This window comes from Leguminivora glycinivorella, chromosome 17 (genome assembly GCF_023078275.1).
Source record: "Leguminivora glycinivorella isolate SPB_JAAS2020 chromosome 17, LegGlyc_1.1, whole genome shotgun sequence".
Taxonomy (NCBI): Eukaryota; Metazoa; Arthropoda; class Insecta; order Lepidoptera; family Tortricidae; genus Leguminivora; species Leguminivora glycinivorella.
Window position 1 is genome coordinate 9,325,055 of NC_062987.1, and position 16,488 is coordinate 9,341,542.

General features: G+C 36.5%; 1 protein-coding gene across 1 annotated transcript in view; it reads left to right on the top strand.

Annotated features, from left to right (window-relative positions):
• Positions 1–15,959, top strand: part of LOC125235159 (THAP domain-containing protein 5-like) — a 34,412-nt gene extending 18,453 nt beyond the window's left edge. Inside the window, exon 8 of the mRNA XM_048141611.1 lies at positions 15,773–15,959. The gene's annotated coding sequence lies outside the window, so the exon portion shown is untranslated. The remainder of the gene's footprint in view (positions 1–15,772) is intronic.
• Positions 15,960–16,488: the final 529 nt, after the last annotated feature.

The window sequence follows — 16,488 nt, forward strand, 5'->3', positions numbered from 1 at the left end:
GACAAAACACTTTTTAACTAATCAGTTCAGTAACTTTTTATGAATAAGGGGGTATAAAAGAAAAAAATGTAAATGTTCAGGTACTTACCTTGTATTGTCCGATAGAACGTTCGTTTCCCATTACGATTAGATTAGTTTTTTTACGTATCAATAGGTAATTTTCTATAGGTACTTAGCCGTCCTTCAAGGGTGACTGCAGACGAGACAGCCGTCTATTACGCAAGTCAAATAGGCCCCCTATACATACTGTATTTGTACGGTATAAGAGGCCTATTTGACTCGAGACGACTGCATATGCTACCTAGTGTCTCCCGAAAGATTTTAACTACGCATTTCTGAGGGCAAAAATAAATATAAAATGTCGCCAAATTTTTTTTTGTATTTTTTGGATGTACAGTGAAACCTGGTTAAGTGGGACCTGGATAAGTGAGAAACCACTTTAGTTGGGACCCAAGCTGCGGTCCCGACACTTACGCACCGATTTACCTCTATTAGTGAGACAAAACAGACCTCTATAACTGAGATCAGCCTCTTCGATTTTATAGTCACATTTCCCTCTATTAGTGAGACAGAGTGTATATTTTACCTCTGTTACTGAGACTATATTTGAAATGTATATTAACTTAATTGTTTGTTAAGAATTTTATAGGAATTTACCTCTGTATCTGAGATACAGTCAATCTATGACCTCTGTAACTTGGACTTTATTGAAAATCTATTTCCATATTTTTAATAATGCTTAGCCTATCTTTAAATTACGTGATTGATCCTTCGTATTCTGGTGAGTTTGAGGGTTTTCTTGGTTATTTTAAGTAATTAAAGCTAAAATCTCGATAAGTAACATAAAAATTAAAAAAAAAATACTTTCATAATATACCTATAAAATTTCTAAGATACCATGACGTCCTAAACGAATGAGTCTTATATTGGATTTAAATGCAAGGTATATTTAAGTACCTTTTCTTTTAAGTAGTATGCAACAAAAAATAACTACTACATATATGCAAAATACCTTATTTATCACCTCTATAACTGGCATATCCCCTATTCTGGCCTCTATTAGTGATACCCTCTGTAAATGAGACAAACATTTTATTATGCCTGTCTAACTGAGACCCTGAATAAGTGGAATACCTCTTTAAGTGAGATAAATTTTGTCGTCCCTTGAAGTCTCACTTATCCAGGTTTCACTGTATTTAGACATAAAAAGTAAATGTTAATCGTAAAACTGGCACGTAAAACAAAAATTTACATTTTTTTCTAAAAAAATACTCTTTTGCAATGAGTTCCTACTCCTAGTTATTTTTTGACAGTTATCAACGAGAATAGTTAGATTATGTCAGATAACGGCATCATCGCCATCAAAATAGCGTTTTGTTCTGAGAAATAACCAGTAATTGTTATTTTTTTAAATGCTTATAACTCTGAAAATAGGCGAAATCCAGAAAAGTTTTCAGACATTTTAATCTTCTAATACTATGAGTATAATACGCTGTTAAAATTATTCGGTTTCTTCATATTACACCGTGTAGGTATGATTGCCCTATGCAGCATTACAAAGTTCAATAAAGATTGTGATTGACAACAGTAGGTACCACTTGACAGTTATCCATTGACGTCATCATACAAATAATACCACTCAGCACCCGTTATTCCATGCGTCTTATCGCAAAACCTCTCTGGGGAGCCCCCCGTGTGAATTTTGCTTGACTGATATGCGATTTCAACTCTCTTCCACAAAACCTTGCTATAAACTATTTTTTTTATTTATTTAATTTAAGGGTTCCGTCAGATATTTTGCTTTCCAAAAGGGTTCCATGAGAAAATAAGTTTGAGAACCGCTGGTTTAGTGCAATCCACTACGCCTCTTGCAAAAATACAACTAAAGGTATATTTTATAATACATTCCACACTAATACTAGCCTATAGTCTGTCCCCCTTATTCATAAACGTACTCTAAAGTGATCAAGCCGATAAAGTTCGTTTGTCCCTTTTCGACGTATTGGTGTGATAGAAAAGGACAAACGAACTTTATCGGCTTGATAACTTTAGAATACGTTTATGAATAAGGGGGTGTATCTTTAGATATTTAAATAAATGTAGGTGAACTAAACATTTGAGGATAAATAAAAAGATTTAGGAACGCACTCAAATAGTGTAGTTTTGAGATATTGTGCCTATTGTAAGCACTTGAGCCATGCGGCATCCTATACGTCACTATTCGAACTTTACTCTTAAGTCAAAAATTAGATATATGTATACTTATACGATATCGATAAATATATACTTTATTTACGATATGGATATGTGACAATCTAGTGTTAATAATGACTTGTTTATTTGAAGATACTTCACTTTTGATGCAGACCGATCGCTATCGATACCGTTTCGCAGTGAAATCGAATTTTAAAGCATTCTTCGAAAAAAAAAATAAGCACCTACAGCAGGTAGTGTGTCATTATTAGGTATTTTTCCACACTAGTCTATCCGATTTTCCGATAAGGAAAATTAACATAAAAATAAAAGTTGACTAATAACACGGAATCTTAGATATCGGAATATACCTACCAGCCGTGTCAATAAGGCCAAGTCTAGTATTGAATCAGCGTTACTCATTCTTATCTTATACAAACTGCACTAATTGCAGTGACTAAGCATATTTGCGTGGAGCTTATGATATGAGCTCAGTAAATATTAAACATCGCTGGGGCATTCTACAAAAAAAAAACCGGCCAAGAGCGTGTCGGGCCACGCTCAGTGTAGGGTTCCGTACTCCGTAGCTTTCTGTATTTTTCTCAAAAACTACTGAACCTATCAAGTTCAAAACAATTTTCCTAGAAAGTCTTTATAAAGTTCTACTTTTGTGATTTTTTCATATTTTTTAAACATATGGTTCAAAAGTTAGAGGGGGACACACACTTTTTTCTCCTTTAGGAGCAATTATTTCCGAAAATATGAATATTATCAAAAAATGATCTGAGTAAACCCTTATTCATTTTTAAATACCTATCCAACAATATATCATACGTTAGGATTGCAATGAACAAAAAAATCACTCCCCACTTTACGTGTAGGGGGGGGGGTACCCTAATAAAACATTTTTTTCCACTTTTTATATTTGTACTTTGTCGGCGTGATTGATTTACATATTGGTACCAAATTTTAGCTTTCTAATGCTAACGGTCACTGACATTATCCGCGGACGGACGGACGGACGGACGGATGGATGGACGGATGGACGGATGGACGGACGGACGGATGGACGGACGGACGGACGGACGGACGGACGGACGGACGGACGGACGGACGGACAGACAGACATGGCGAAACTATAAGGGTTCCTAGTTGACTACGGAACCCTAAAAACTCAACCACTACGACGTCGTCGCCATGCATAACCGATAGGGTAAACTCGCTTCATTCGCTGACACGCCTAATTCGGTGATACAAGCTTTGAAGTACTATTCCGAAAGACGATTTTTGGTTGTTTCACTGAATTAGGCGTGTCACCGAATGAGGCGAGTTTACCCTACCTAAATAGATGTTTATATTGTCGATATACCTGCATTTACATCAATGCCAAACTACATATGTTTAGTACTAGTACTAATCACCACTCACTGGGCATTCAGCAAAGCGGATTAGATAGACGTACATGAGGATTCAATATACTCTATGACATGAGGGTCCTATTTGAACACAGAACCCTAAAAAGGGTTAGTTTAATAGATACGTACTTCTTAATAATCTGCAGAAATCTATTTTATGTATAATATAATTATCATCCTCCTTGCGTTATCCCGGCATTTGCCACGGCTCATGGGAGCCTGGGGTCCGCTTTGACAACTAATCCCAAGATTTGGCGTAGGCACTAGTTTTACGAAAGCGACTGCCATCTGACCTTCCAACCCGAAGGGTAACTAGGCCTTATTGGAATTAGTTCGGTTTCCTCACGATGTTTTCCTTCACCGAAAAGCGACTGGCAAATATCAAATGACATTTCGCACGTAAGTTCCGAAAAACTCATTAGTACGAGCCGGGGTTCGAACCCGCGACCTCCGGATCGAAAGTCGCACGCTCTTACCGCTAGGCCACCAGCGCTTCTAATGTATAATATAATGTATAATATACCTCTAATATTCCGTTGAAATAAATTGATCATGCATTAATTGCACAATATACAATATGGGCTTTATAGTTTTATCAGACGTAAAGCAGTAGGTAGGTATAGGGTTGTAAATAGAAAAAAAACCAAATGTTTTTTTTCAGAATTGTGAAAAAAAAACATGAAAAAAAACCGAGCACCTTGGTTTTTTTTCTAAAAATGGTTTTTTTTTCAGATGAACAAATAATACGACAATAACGGTTTTTCGTGAGTTGTAATAATCCCCGATGCTGCGTGTAGCGTGGGGAGGCGGTGGTGTTGCCAACAGTAAAAAGTGATAACTACCAACTACAGATTTCGTAAATGTTACTTTTATAAGACCAGAAATTAAAGTTATTCGATTAAATTCGTTTAATAGTTAACATTAAGTCTAAAAAACCGTATAAAAGTATTAACTACTTTCAAATTTTGAGATTTCGTACTTTAGAAAAAAAAACATACTCCAGAAAAAAAAACTGTTTTTTTTCACGGTTTTTTTTCATGTTTTTTTTCAAGCCAGAAAAAAAACCGTTTTTTTGCAACCCTAGGTAGGTATTTAGTAGTAGGTACGTCTCGTACAAATGCCCCTGTGGGAGCTAAACGGTACATTAAACAGTCAGTAATCTGTTGCACATTTAATGATATCCGAAAATAATATTGTTAGTAAACCTGATGCGTAGTATGCAAATAAATAGCTTTCGACGGGGATCTGTAGGTCATATGTAGGTCATAGCGCTTCAAGGTTACTACGCCGCAATTTAAGTAAAATAGGGTCGATTTTGATTTTTTTAATTAAAGGATAGAGGAACAGTGTCAGCAAAGTAGGTACTTAGGAAGTTCGTTTTGTATAGACTCAAAATGATTGCGTTTTATTGAGTTATTATGTACAATATTAGCAATACTATGTAGGTACCTACTTTGGCAAGTATGTAAACTTGCGCATCTATCTAAAAATCTACTTTCGAATATTCACTTGCTATAAATGAATACAAAGGAAAACTTTGATTTATAAAAAAAATATTCACAATAAAGGTAAATGTAATAAATATACATGTTGGTAGTGATAACTGTGATAATAATAATACTTTCCATATTATAACTATTACAAGAAATGCAATTTTCGATAAGTTTAGTTTAGTTTAGTTGTTTACAAACTATTTTTCTATCTTATCTCACCATCAGTTGTAGATACTTAGCAAAAAGACACCTTGGCATGAATTATTTAGATAATCACCACTGGCGCCATTTTTTACAGATTGTGAAAGATAATTATGTATTTACTTGTCTAGTTTAGATTAGACTATGATTGGCTTAGAATCTTAGATAAATGGGGCTGTTGAAACCTATGATAAATAACTTACATGCATGTTTTGTATCATAATCGTATTGACTGGTTGTTGTAGGTTATGTTTAATATAGTAACATTAGGAACGTAACTCTAAGACCAAATTAAATTATTTTCATAGCAAATGTTTTACCTCAGGGATGTCACAAGCCGTCGGAAATTGTTATATATTTTTTTTTTAATTATAAACTGGCCACTTGGCCACTGATTGACCTGTAGCCCCTGATGGAAAGTGACTACAAGGCCGAAATTAAAAAAATGTCATATACTTGGAATTTTCAACCTTTGCCACTGTTACCCGATGGCTGAGCGGTTAAGGCATCCATCCGTTAAACGGAGGGCGCTTGTTCGAATGCCTTCGAGTGTCTCCTTTGGCTTTATTCTACTTTATAGTCTATAGTATAGCTTTATAGTATATCTTCTAGGAAATAGTTATTTGTTATACAAGGGGGCAAAGTTGTATTTTAACGCCGAGTGTGGAATTGAAAAACGAGCAAGTGAAAGGATTCTATAGTTGAACCACGAGCGAAGCGAGTGGTTCGTGAATAGAATCCTGAACTTGCGAGTTTTTTAACACACGAGAAGTAAAATAAATTTGCACCCGAGTGTAACACAAAACTTTTCCCCTCACTATAGCGAGGAAACTACAACGCAAAAAATGCGTTTATCACTGCTTCCAGTAGTTCCACAGGTGGTAAATCATCTTCATTACTAGATTCACCTACTTTTATGTCAAATTACTTTACCCACTAGTGGATAAAATGCGTTTTTACCCGCTGGTATTGAAGGACAAAACACGTGTTTCCGAGCTAGTGAGGGGAAAACAAAAATAAACTTTTTTAATAGGTAGTAAGCCTGACTAGTTTAAAAGAAAATTTTGTTAAACACATTACATTTTATCAAGCGGCAACCTCCGAGAGCGATTCTACAATCACTATCACTATCATCACTACATATTATAAAACAAAGTCGCTTTCTCTGTCCCTATGTCCCTATGTATGCTTAAATCTTTAAAACTACGCAACGGATCTTGATGCGGTTTTTTTTAATAGATAGAGTGATTCTAGAGGAAGGTTTACATGTAGGTATAGTACCCGTGCGAAGCCGGGGCGGGTCGCTAGTTTTATAATAAATAAAATAATAAATAAATAAATAAATATTATAGGACATTTCTTACACAGATTGACTGAGGCCCACGGTAAGCTCAAGAAGGCTTGTGTTATGGGTACTCTGACAACGATATATATAATATATAAAAACTTATATACATAGAAAACATCCATGACTCAGGAACAAATATCTGTGCTCATCACACAAATAAATGCCCTTACCGGGATTCGAACCCGGGACCGCGGCGCAGCAGGCAGGGTCACTACCGACTGCGCCAGACCGGTCGTCAGGAAAATATTTCACTAGCGGTAAAACTCAAGTCTGCAGGATTACGAATGATAGATAACCCGTCCTTACTGTCATTTACAATTAGAAGAAGACGTGTGATCTATCTCGCGGCGAAACACTCTCGCGCCAATCATGTGCTAACCCTGCTGATTTTTAGAACACCAATATCCAATATTATTATTTTTACAAAATAATTGTGCGCATTTTTTACGTCACTGACTATTAAGAGGATACGGTAGCGAAAATGCTAAAATGGAAAGGAGCCCCCCTTTCAACTTGGGAATTTTAGTTAAATATACAAGTGTTATTAACTAGACTTATCAAAAAAAAAATTGTCCATTAAGAACAACTCAAAAGATATTTCAAAAGAAATCTTTAAAATCGGGGTTCCGCTCTCGACTCTTTCCTCCTTCAAAACTCAATCAATCGGAATGAAATTTGAGAATCTGAATGACAATGAAATAATCTATGTCGGACCGTTTAGCTTTTTTGGTTAATTGTTACCAATCTTGAGTATCACACCTTTTTTTGCGCCACAATAAAAAAGGCCGTTTTTGGAAATTTTTGATTGGCTGTAGAATCTTTTAAAAGCAGAATAACAAAAAAATCAAAACGGCACGACACAGATAAAATTAATAACAATCTGTGTTGAAAAAATCATTGCTCTATCTTCAAAAACCAGGGAGGAAATAGTCGAGAGCGTTTGTATGGAGAATTGACCCCTACCGTATCGTCTTAACACAGCACGCTGTCACTGCGTGTAATCATAATTTTGTGGAAAATTCCGTGTCAGTTGCATTTGCTGGTGTAAAACTGCTTATTACTTAGTAAGCGGTATTTCACTACACGCGGGGGATCGCCTGTTTTTTCCCTTTATCAAACACGTGAGTAAAACCATGTTGCTAACTAATTATTTTGATTGTAAACTGCATAGGTACGAGCAACAAGTAGTACGATTTTAGTAGGTATATAGGTACTTATTTTTCTAGCAGTATCACTCTGATATAACTAATATTCTCGTAAAACATTGTTCACATACTTTGTTTTTATAATAGACCTTAACTACGTGATCCATCTTGGAACGTTCAAAGAAGATTATTGCAGACTGAAAGCAGTTTAGATGATTAAAATTTGTGAAACGGTAGTTTTTTTAGCTGATCTTTAAAATGATCATGTAAAATTGCTTTACATTTTAAAATTCTGTAACGACTAAATGGAGACACGAGGTAAATACAAACAAGTCACAAACATAGTCTTTACATAACAAAGCTACAAGCTAATGGGACTACATATTTCAGCCACTATTATGTACCTAATATATAATACCCAATCATACGTAATATGAATACAGAACCTGCGTCATAGCCTTAGATGTGGTATTCCATGCCCAGAGGGTCCTAAAGCTTAATCTACAATAAGGAGGAATTTCTGTTCTAATTCCAGGGGGCCGATTTTTGAATCTCGGCCATTCGATTTCGTGAAATTCGTTCAATAATATCTCCACTACTACCAATTAAATTCTTGTAATTTTTGCGTAATGAGCTCATTACCTAACTAGTGCAGTTATATATAGCGCCATATGGACTGTAAAGATTATAAAGACCCTTTAGACTTGGAACGCCACAAATTATGAATAGTAGCTAAAACAGAATACCGATTGTTTAGCAAGCAGTCAGCGACCGATCTATTATTCTAATTTACGTAATCGCGCTAATTGAGGATATTTTGCGCTTTCATGTTAATGCGACATGTCGGGCAGTTAACACGTCACAACTGTCACAAGTCACATGATTTTTTCCGTTAACTACCTATTGGCGAATTGGTAGGCTAACCTAACTGATGGAATACGTCTATCTTGTGCAAATGTTCGTGCTGTACACTTGATTACCTATTTAATAATTAAATTTATTATTTATACAATTAAATCAACCTGCCAAGTTCACATTTTAGGTATAATTTTAGATATTTTTAACCAAGTACCTTACGTATTTTCACAATACGTAAGGTACAACCATATTTTAAGTTGCATCTAAACTGGGCATTGGATTGGTTTTCAGCTCTTTTTTAGGGGAACAATTAGCCGATAGGAACTTGGCCCCCATTTTAACAGGTATGTTTTTAGTGGGATTAAAACAAATCAGCTACAGGCTTTGTCATCTACATACAATTGAAGTAATCCGCAACAGGCTTTGTCAAACTTAATCACTATACCCTAATATTGTGCCACCCCGGACCGTAGTAGCTGGCCCAAACGTTCCCATGACACAGGCTGCGTTACCTGTACAACCAGGGAAATTCGTTGGACTAGGTGCGATCCGGAACGAGGATCGCAACCTCTGTCTCTATTGTCTCCAGCCCGTCGACCCGATTCCCACACAAACTTCTTAGCCTCCGCACCCCAACTGGTATGAAACTGGTTAAATTCTACCACACTTTGTTAATGCAAAGTCTGTGCCGAATAAGCTTGATTCGACTAATATCCGCACAAAAGTTGATGACAAGTTTCTGCACGAGTGCACGTAGCCATCGTCACAATCGCTTCGTAATCTTATCGAAGTAAGCGCTCCTTATTGCTCTTATGTTTTGGCACGAAAGAGCCAGAATGCATTTCGATCGCCAAATAACATCAAAAATTGTCACTTCAGTCCGGTATGTAAGTATTTCTTGATGTCATATTTACGCATTTCATTGTTTTACCTGTGTGAATTTTTTGTAATCATTCACGACACCTATTACGCCAATACCTATACCTGAAAAATAGTCATCCTAAAACATTTCCACGCAGACTTCAATTGTTTTCCGTAGGGACTTTATACCGCGTCATTCACCTCAAGACGTGACAGGAAACCTCATGACTGATGATGTTTGACGTGTCATAAAACTTTCCATGAAACTGGGTGGATGAACTATAAGTACACACTCATGCTGACTGCCGAACTTACGAATAATACTGATACTGACTGTACTAATCTGGTTTATGGCTCTTAGATAATGGTTAACTGGAATACGCCTTCGGCATAATACAGTAGAATCAGTAATAAATAAAATCAATATCTACAATTACTCTAATCATACTAATTAAGGGAAGTCTGAGTGTGTATTGAAAAGCGAATTAACCCTTAAATGCATGAATTTTTCTTTTAACGAGATATTAATATATGTGATTAGACAATGGTTTTCTGACTCTGGGAAAAATAATTAAAAAAATATTTAAGATCGATTTTTATATTAAATCGGTGTTAGAAGTTAAATAGGCCAAATCTTATTTATATAAGTATATCGTAATTGAAAAGTTTTATTTAAAAAAAATACTACTATTATAAAAGTACACTATTTGTGAAACCTTTATGATAAAATGTTTAAACATAAACTAATTACTAACTCCGAAAAAATCAGCCTAAATCACATACTAAAAATCGCCATCGTCCTGTTTTTTCACACTTTTCCGCCATTTCATCTTAATCCTTAAATAATAAATAGTAAATCATTATATTATTTAATTTATCTAATTGTATATTAAATAATAATAAATAATGAATAATAATTAAGCAATAAATGTGATTTTGGATAGCTACATATCGATCCACGGACCATCAAATATATGATGCATATAATATACATCACCATGCATTTAAGGGTTAAGTAATAATAAAAAGACATTTTAGCTTTATCATATAAATCATATTGTCTAGAGAGGAAAAAATAGGAAGGCGGATTCGCAAGGTCGATCTTCCATTTTTGTCCTAATTAATAAAGTCGTTACACGTGCGAAGAAGCCATGACACGGAATAAAATCGTGATATCTATCATGTAATATATCATGTCTTCAATTATACAACCAATTGTCGAATTTCATTCTACGTAATAAAATTTATTGGTCCTGCTGTCACATCCATACTAATATTATAAATGGGAAAGTGTGTGTGTCTGTTTGTTTGTCCGTCTTTCACGGCAAAACGGAGCGATGAATTGACGTGATTTTTTAAGTAGAGATAGCTGAAGGGATGGAGAGTGACATAGGCTACTTTTTGTCTCTTTCTAACCCCCCACTTACCTAAAATGGGGGTTGGAAGTTTGTATGGAGCATTCCGTAATTTTTGAATTTAAAGCGAGTGAAGCCGCGGGCTAAACCTAGTTGTCTTATAAAAACAAAGTCGTCCGCCGTGTCTGTGTGTGTTCGCGATAAACTCAAAAACTCATGAACGGATTTTCATGCGGTGTTCACCCATGAATAGAATGTGTTTTGAGGAAGGTTTAGGTATATAATTAACTAGCTTTTGCCCGCAGCTTCGCTTGCGTTAGAAAGAGACAAAACGTAGCCTATGATGACACTCTCCATCCCTTCAACTATTTCCATTTAAAAAATCACGTCAATACATCGCTCCGTTTTGCCGTGAAAGACGGACAAACAAACAGACACACACACACTTTCCCATTTATAATATTAAGTATGGATTAAGGTTTTATACTAAATTGATCGAAATATCGATATTTGTTAATCAAGTCCTAATTTAGTCCCCGTGCGTAGCCGGGGCGGGCCCCTAATAACCAATATTTCGTTTTCATCTTAGGGCCCATTTAGACGGTTCGAGAACTCGCATACGTGTTTTATTACATTGTGGTATTTGATGGCTGTGCAAAATTGTATGTACTCCTACCCTCAACATCCCGCAATGTAACTAAAATCGTATGCGAGTTCGCACGCCGTCTAAATCAGGTCTACTCTGTTCGCGATGCGAGACTATCGAAACGTGACGTCAAAGGTTTAGGTCGATAGGGGTCAACGACCTCGCCCTGCGCACTTGACATCCCTAAACATTTATCTTCCTCTCTCATACTTTGTGCAGTCACCATCGGATATATCGAAGCGGTCCATGTGCTCACAAATATATGAACACGACACGCCTCGTTTGTGAAGGCGATAAGGCGTGTTCAGGGGGCCGATTTTTGAGTCTCACGGCGTTCGAATTCAGAAAATTGTCACTGAAAATAATAGGCAATTCACCGTTTTCAACCGGTATTTTAGTGACAGTGAGACTCAAAAATCGGCCCCCAGGCCCCGTAGCCGAATGGCACTTCTGCGATGCGAAACGAAGCAGAAATGTAGTCTGGCTCTTTCGCGCCAATACGCAAGAGTGATACAGATAGATAGCTACGGAAGAGATATTATCGAGAGCGTTTCGTGAGCGTTTAATGCAGTCGGCTACGCACACAGATCTTTTGCCGCGAATGTATTGGTCAAAGTTACATTTGATTTGGACTTCAGACGACACGAGTGATCCTATAAAGAAGCGATTAATAACGTTTTGTTTTGTTTGGTTTTACTAACCTACAAATTTTTCGTCTTACCTGATGGAAATAAACACAAATTGAAATGAAAGAAACGGAAGCTCTACCTCTTCCTCCCACCCCCCACCTTCATCAGCTGGGTGGGAATACATGTACAACCGTCCGAAACGGTTTCTTTTATAAATTGTAGGTATAAACTACAATTTATAAACATGTTGACCTGATTTTCTTTGCTATTAAATCACGAACTTTTGCAACAAATGGTGAAAAAGTATGGCAAAATACTGGAGCTATTATGTAGTACTTAATTTTTAAAAAATCGGTCAAACAATCTTCTAAAATCACCTGTGTATGAAATCCCATCTCACCCCAATAACAAGGAGGGACTGTGGGATGAGGTGGGTTTTCTTGTTTATCATCAAAGTTATGAAATGGAACTACCCAAAATAAAAATAAAATTAAAATACTCATTTCCGTAAGACTTATTATATGGGGAATTTAGTTTGCATAAACAGTTATCGAGGATTGAAAGTCGTTTTGGCCCAACTCACCCCAAATTACAGTATTTTATTCGTGTTGGTGTGGTGAAAAGTTTTGTGTTTCACTCTGTGGCAAAGTCTGTTTAACTTTCGTTCCTTGAAACCCTCACCTTAAAATAATAGTTAATTTTGTTTTACACGGGGGAAAATTTATTGTTTAGCCACACGTGCGAATAAGGCACAATACTTAGCTAGGTTAAACAAAGTTTAGATCTCCTCGTGAATGTGACATTTTTCACCACACCAACATAAGGAAAATATATTAAAGTTTTATTGAATAAATAAGCAAATAAAGTAAATAATAAGTACAAAAAAAATCCACAGCACAGGATAATATATAATAAGGAAAATATTAATTTTAAACATTCATCAGTTTATTCAACATTTCAGATTCAAAATCATCATTTATGGGCATTTTCAGAATTTCGGACCCATAATAGTTAGCGTAAGTTGTTAACAAAAATAACTCGCCGTCATCGTCAGTTTTGTGACGATAATTAAGCATAAACTAATTATGTCTAAAAATTAACTATCTTCGCGTTCTCAATGTAGATGATCGCTTGAAGTTTATGAAATCTCATGCTTAATTATCGTCACAAAACTGACAGGGAGTTAATTTTTGTTAACAACTTACGCTAACTTTGGGACCCAAATTGTGAAAATTTATTTATTTATTTATTTATTTATTTATTACAATAACATTGTACATAAAACTTACAGACTACAGCCCAACACGTAATATGTACATATAAAAACACATCTATAATACAATATAATAAGTACTTAATTAACTAAGTTTTATTTATTAGGCAAGCCACACAATTGCCGGCTTGTAACTTCTGTGAATTCAGTCAGAATATAAAATGCCCTTGTACGTCAAATCGTACAGCCACCTTTGGGCATCAAATAAAAAACTTGTGCATAAAGTGCAATTTTCTTATCGAGAGAGCTTTTAACAGTTGGCGTGGTTTTTTAACTATTTTCGCACTGACCCAGTTAAAAATTCACTCTATTTGATGTTGCTGGTATTTCGAGCTGCAGGTGCTATACAAATTGGTTTTAAATAAGATTGCTTCTAAGACTTAACAAGCTCTCAGAGTTAAACGAACGGCTGATGATGGACAATTTTGTACATAAACTTTCCAAACAAGATAATAGATACGTATAGTATTCGTTTGATTTTTGTACATATAAGTGGTTAAATCAAGGAAAATATAAAAAAAACAGTGCGTGGTCTCTCTACGCGAAATAAGAGAAACTTCTTAATATAACCTCAAAACACTTTTTCAAGTGACCATCACGTTTTTGCGTTTAGTTATCTTTTTTCTGTTTTAAATATTTTACACTGCTATTTGCTCGAATTATTGAAAAAACAAACATAAACTCATTTTGCACTCGATCTAAATATAAAACAGACACATTCCAACCAAGCATTCCACCATTCTGGGCATTCTCTTCTGTCACTGACTGAGTGAATAAGTGAATGAATAATGGAATGAGTGAGTCAGGATGTTACGCGCTGAGTGAGCGGCATTTCACGCAAAGTATCTAGATAACAATGACCGAGTGTTACGTGCTGTCAGTTGGAAATCGCATTAGAAGTTTCACTTCTATAATTGAAGTATTAAGGTAGGTAAGTCAGGCGCTGCCGCGCTGTCTTTCGTCATTCTTCTTAAAAAAAGCTGTATTTTCGCAGGCGTAGGCGGTCGGACAATTTATGCGACGTTCAGTTTGAATTCCATCATATGACGCGGTATAGCACCGTTTACACGTGCGCGTTTTCTGACGTGTCGCCAGACGCCACAGAAATCACAGAATGAGCACACCCAAAGGGAATGAAGTAACTCTGTAACACTACGTACTAATAATAGCCAAATGTAACGTTCTGTGAATGCGCGTAGCTGAACACTCACCAGATACGTGTGACTGACTCACGGCACGCGTCATTCAGGTAAAAGTACTGCGCAGGATTTGATAGTTTCTACCTAGATTAATTAAAGATAAATTACTTTATTATGCTGCAGGAAAAAACTTAATGTTTATAATTTCAAGGTAAGTAACAAGGTGCTTAACGATAACCACGAAAACGAGGACCTAATTTTGAAAATCAATATTGTTAAACAATGTGGAAGCATATCTACTGAAGCAAACATTTTGATAAGCATTCGCAGCAGCGCGCATTGTTAGTGTTACTATTGTCAAAGTACTTATAGTGTGAACTACTTCTAGTTCAGTAGTAGGTATTTACTTACTTAGTTTTACCATTTTCTGCATGAATTAACCCACTGTCGAAATTCCTCCAATGCACCTTACAAAGGGTTAGGTTAGTTAGAGCAAAGCAAGAAAATACCTAGTGTCCTCTCCCTTCCTCCTACTCCCTTCGGTCGTGTTTTAATTTTTTATCGCCACTCGTTTCGAAGTTCCTTTTCGTAATGTACTATTTAACAATGATTTTAAACTGCTTGGAATATGCGTAGCTGGTTCCATTGCATTGTACTTTTCCGGATAAGGACAAAATGCAGTGGTTTATTCCTATCAAGTCTTATCAGCAGCTCATCGATCGCCATTGCAAAACATTAGGTAAGTAGGTAGGTACTGTAGGTAGGCGCTGTTTGGTACCTGTATACCTACTCGTATAAGGGCCCCCACAGACGGGAGACAAAACTGTTTTGTCTCCGTCGCTCGGTCTATGGGCTAGTATGAAGGTGCGCACACGAGGCGACGCAACTTTTCATACAAATACGAAAGTCGCCGAGCAACTGTTGCCTCCGTGTGCGCGGGGCCTTAATCATAATTTTTACATCTAAGTATCAACCTGTTCTGTTGTAAGTAGTGTGAGCGATCCTTTATTAGTTTGTTTTGGTCCTTTTTCGTATTTGGTTCAGCCGTACGAACTATCCAGAAACACACTTCTACCGATCCACTACCAACAAACCTTAACATCGTTGTAATAAGGTTCCTACCTGCCAAGTACGTACTGGCCATCGTACTTTCATAATTTGGTCTTAACAGCCAAATAAAAACTGATTAACTGTGTACCTTATTCTCGTTCAACAGATTCCAAATTCAAACTCCCACTCCAACGGCTGTTACGACAAGTGTACTGGGTTGAAGGGCTGAGAATTTGGGCCACGGGGCTACGACGGGCCAAGGGCGGGCAAAGGCACGGCCTTGCAACGTCATTATCGTGAAGGACGATAGTCGTCGATACGTGCTGCTTGTGGCAAAGGCGTGGCGCCGAATTTATGGCGTATGGAATTTATTTGAATTTATATTGAAGTGAGTTTTTGTATGTATTACCTAATTAAAGCACGCAATAGGCACAGCGTTGACGGACTGTAGTCTGTATGAGAACTGCGAGAAGTAAAATTTGAAGCGCTTTTCGTGGATTACTTGGATGATAGTACATCCGCGCGCATAAGGATCAATGTAACATTTTCAAAAATTACAATTTTACTCTTAAAGAAACGACAGATATTAAATAAAATTCGGGTTATTTCGGAAATAAGACAGGCAAATATAATTCTAATTCTACGGTAATAACTGCCACTTTTCTACCACCTCTTGGAGTTACCTTTGGCTACAAATAACCCAAAAAAATTGTTTGTAAAAGTAGGTGTGAAAGAAAAGTACAGGTCTATTTCCGGATCCCCCCTTACTTGTAGATGTAGAGAGTGGTGGCATCACTCCAAGAGCATGGCAAGTATGCGGCCTTCCAATAGGCATCCAGTGATGTGTATTAAGTATCAGCTTTGAATAGCGTATTAGAAAAA